The sequence below is a fragment of the Carcharodon carcharias genome (genome assembly GCF_017639515.1).
Source record: "Carcharodon carcharias isolate sCarCar2 chromosome 36 unlocalized genomic scaffold, sCarCar2.pri SUPER_36_unloc_1, whole genome shotgun sequence".
In the NCBI taxonomy this organism is placed as follows: Eukaryota; Metazoa; Chordata; class Chondrichthyes; order Lamniformes; family Lamnidae; genus Carcharodon; species Carcharodon carcharias.
This window is the reverse complement of record NW_024470726.1, coordinates 468637-473362: the sequence shown is the minus strand read 5'-3', so window position 1 is coordinate 473362 and position 4726 is coordinate 468637.

Sequence of the window (4726 nt, the reverse complement as noted above, 5' to 3'; positions counted from 1 at the left end):
TCCCCCCCCTCTCTCTCTCTTTCCCCTCCTCCCCCCCTCTCTCTCTTTCCCCTCTTCCCCCCCTCTCTCTCTTTCCCCTCCTCCCCCCCTCTCTCTCTCTTTCCCCTCCTCCCCCTCTCTCTGTCTCCCCTTTTCCTTCCAACTCCCTCTGCTTTCATTCCCCTCTCTTCTGATTTTCATTCCCCCTCTCCCTCTCTCTTCTGATTTTCATTCCCCCTCTCCCTCTCTCATCTGATTTTCATTCCCCCTCTCATTCTCTCATCTGATTTTCATTCTCTCATCTGATTTTCATTCCCCCTCTCCCTCTCTCATCTGATTTTCATTCCCCCTCTCCCTCTCTCATCTGATTTTCATTCCCCCTCTCTCCCTCTCATCTGATTTTCATTCCCCCTCTCTCCCTCTCATCTGATTTTCATTCCCCCTCTCCCTCTCTCTTCTGATTTTCATTCCCCCTCTCATTCTCTCATCTGATTTTCATTCTCTCATCTGATTTTCATTCCCCCTCTCCCTCTCTCTTCTGATTTTCATTCCCCCTCTCCCTCTCTCATCTGATTTTCATTCTCTCATCTGATTTTCATTCCCCCTCTCCCTCTCTCATCTGATTTTCATTCCCCCTCTCCCTCTCTCATCTGATTTTCATTCCCCCTCTCCCTCTCTCATCTGATTTTCATTCCCCCTCTCCCTCTCTCATCTGATTTTCATTCCCCCTCTCCCTCTCTCATCTGATTTTCATTCCCCCTCTCCCTCTCTCATCTGATTTTCATTCCCCCTCTCCCTCTCTCATCTGATTTTCATTCCCCCTCTCCCTCTCTCATCTGATTTTCATTCCCCCTCTCCCTCTCTCATCTGATTTTCATTCCCCCCTCTCCCTCTCTCATCTGATTTTCATTCCCCCTCTCCCTCTCTCATCTGATTTTCATTCCCCCTCTCCCTCTCTCATCTGATTTTCATTCCCCCTCTCCCTCTCTCATCTGATTTCATTCCCCCTCTCCCTCTCTCATCTGATTTTCATTCCCCCTCTCCCTCTCTCATCTGATTTTCATTCCCCCTCTCCCTCTCTCATCTGATTTTCATTCCCCCTCTCCCTCTCTCATCTGATTTTCATTCCCCCTCTCCCTCTCTCATCTGATTTTCATTCCCCCTCTCCCTCTCTCATCTGATTTCATTCCCCCTCTCCCTCTCTCATCTGATTTTCATTCCCCCTCTCCCTCTCTCATCTGATTTTCATTCCCCCTCTCCCTCTCTCATCTGATTTTCATTCCCCCTCTCCCTCTCTCATCTGATTTTCATTCCCCCTCTCCCTCTCTCATCTGATTTTCATTCCCCCTCTCCCTCTCTCATCTGATTTTCATTCCCCCTCTCCCTCTCTCATCTGATTTTCATTCCCCCTCTCCCTCTCTCATCTGATTTTCATTCCCCCTCTCCCTCCTCTCATCTGATTTTCATTCCCCTCTCCCTCTCTCATCTGATTTTCATTCCCCCTCTCATCTGACTTGCACTCTCCCCCCCCCCCCCCACCCCCTGTTTTTGATATCCACTGAATTTCTATTTTCTTTTTCCCTTTGATCTTTTTCCCTTCCCTGGCTTTTGCATTTTCTTCCCTCTCTGACTCTCTTCCTCTGATTTTATTATCCCTCTTCGGTTTTTTCATTCCCTACCTCCTTTTGTTTCATCCCTTCTCTGGCTTTTACCTTCCCTCCCTTTGTGTTTTTTAATTTCTCTCTAATCCTTTTTTTTCTTTCCTCTTCCTCTTGAGTCTCTCTTTTCTTCCTGATTCATTCTTTGATTTCTTTCCTTTTCTGATTTTCTATTTTCTCTCTTCCTCTTTGATCTTTTTACCGTCCCTCTCCAATTTTTTAGTTCCCTGATTTTCCTTTTCCTCCAGTTATCTGATTACACCCCTCTCTGATTCTTTTTTTCTACCCCACCTTTTCTCTCTGATTCTCTTTTCTTCCCCCCTCTCCCTTATTCTCTTTTCTCTCTCCGTCTTTGAATCTTTTTCCTTCTCTCTCCACTTTTTCATTCCTTATAATTTTTTTTCATCTTCTCTCCATCTCCTTTTCTCTCTTCGTTATCATTTTTTCCTCCCATTCTCTATTTTTTCTTTCATCCCCCCCCTCTGATTTTTGCTTTCTTTCTCTCTCCCTCTGATTTTTTTCCCTTCACCCCCACCCCTATTTTTTTATCACTCTTGATCTTTCTGTTCCCCTTTCTTTCAATCTTTTCCTTTCTCCCTCTTGCTCTGATTTGCTTTCCCCCCCTCTCAGAATTGCTGCCCCCAACCCCCCATTTGCTACCTCACCAGTCTTGTCTGATCCTCTTGCACCCTGACTGATGAGCAGAGAATTAATTGTTGCCTTGAAAGACCGGGACGGGGTGGGGGTAGAATATTATTTTTGTATGAAATTGTCATGGAATTCTGTTTTATTTAAACAAAAATGCTCAAGTTATAGCACGTTTCTGGCAACCGAAATCGAAGTAGGTTTACTGATTGTATGTTTGAGGGGGTGTGGGGAGAAGGTTTGCTGGGCTTTGCTGAAAGTGACACTCACTCATGGTGAACCACATGGCCGCCTCCTGTGCTGTATGTGGAAATAGTAGTACGTCTTTACAAGACTGTGAATGTTGACAGGCCCTTTGACTGTGGGTGGCATCGCAGGTGAGCCTGATGCCGTTCCCCCAATCCTCCTCGCGCTCTTGGAACTGGAGCTGAGGCATGCATATTTAAAATAACTAGCCTTTTGCTATTTTCCTTCTCGCTGTGAGGATTGTCCCCAGGTTACTAACCTGTTTTTTAAAAAAGAAACTGGAGTAGAATGGCAAGAGGCGGTCACTACTACTGCTGTGACTCAGATGAACTGATAGCTTGCAGACTGCTTATGAAACTTGGGGCCTTGCTAATTGTGATGGATCAGTGCAATATGGTGCGGAGGGAGGTACTGACTGTGTTCTTTAATCCGGGAGTGTTGCTGTTGTGAACAGTGCTTGCCTGTGCCACTTTCCTTTTTGTAAAAGTGAACTACTTTGGCATCTTTCATGCTGTCCTTATGGCTCTTTTGAAATATGAATGTCTTGAGGACATGAGCCAAGGTTTGGATCTGTGTGACTCAGCATACCACCAGACATTCGTGAGAAACCCCACCCCCTGCACGCATGCACACACCACACACACATTTTTGCTCATTTGATTGAATAAGCGCTATTCATTGGGAAGAAACCTGGTGCTGATTTCAAAGGCTCTGCAGTTTTAAACAGGAAGACCGAGTGGCGACTTTTGTTCCATTCGCAAAGGACCAGTGTGTTTCTGTATCTGGTGTGTTGCTGTACTGGAATCCTGAGCATTTTATATTTTTGGATTGCAGTGCCAAGAGACCTGAAAAAAGTTGTCCAGAAAGTGATGTTGCACTTGCAGGTTGGCACTGATCCTGCTGTTAGTGCTCCAAAGTTATGTTAACCTGCCCGCTCCTTCCGTCTTCCAGAAGGATCTTCAAACCGAGGCCCAGGCAGTCCTCTCAGGTGAATGCGAAGGATCCCACAGCCTTTTGGAAAGAGAGTTGCCGGGGGGTGGTGGGGGGGAGTTCTCCCCAGTGTCCCGAGGCTGACATTTATCCCTCAGTCGGTGCCCCAAAGGAAATGGATGATCTGGGCCATTATCGTGTGGCTGTGGGAGCTTGCTGTGCACTAATTGGCTTCAACGTTTGCTACAACAGTGACTACACTTCAAGAAGCTGTGGAGAGCTTGGAGATGTCCTGTGGTCATAAAAAGTTCCATACAAACAAATTTATTTTTGTTACTTCATTTTTAGAAGTAATCATATGTTGCTGTTCTTTATTTCACTGCAGTCAGGCAATGGCGGTTACTGACCGCTCACTAGTGGTTACCAAAAAGCCAATTCCTTTGAATAAAAGAAGTACCATTGCCCAGGGTTACATGATAGTATTCTAGTTCATGAGTGCAGGTGACCTGTTGAGTGCTGGGTGCCATTTCATGTGAAAAAATGTAAAACTGCTCAAGGTTGTACTTGTCCTTGCCAGATGGTGTGAATTTGGTAAAAATGGAGTAAGATTTGTATGCAAACGGCTGTGCTGTCTGAAGATATGGGGCAAAAGTTAAATGCCTTCATCCCAGTGAGATCAAATTGAATTAGAATCGGATAACAACTTGAAGGGGAAAGGTCAGGGAGTGGGGACGAATTGGATAGCCCTTTCAAAGACCCGTCCCAAGCACAATAGACCAAATAGCCGCCTCCTGTGCAGTGTCGTTCTACAAATTTAACAAGGTGGTTCTTGTCCAGGTAGCATCCTCGGTTATTCAAGGGTTGCCGAATCAAGGCCTATGTCACGATTTCACTATGGGGTAGGGTGAGGAGGCAGGCCCCGAGTCTACCTTGTGCCAGAACGTGGGTTGAACCCTGCGCTGTCGGCGTTTTCTGAACCACACGCTTAGCCGTCTAGCCAAATGAGCTTAGAGGCACTCTGAGCAAGATTAACCAAGTCTAATTGCATCTGAAAAGCATTTGATCATGTCGAAGGAGGAGAATTCATCGATTATAGAGGCATTGGTGGTTTGAATAGTATTCAAATAAAGCTGCTGTTGATGATCCCAGGACTCCTGAGAAATTGTAAGGATTGATTGCCTTCCTCCAACAAGACCAGCTTAGTCAGACTTCTTGGCAATTTTCTCCCGGGTGGGTGGGGGGGTGACTTTTGCTAGGTGCTACCCCCA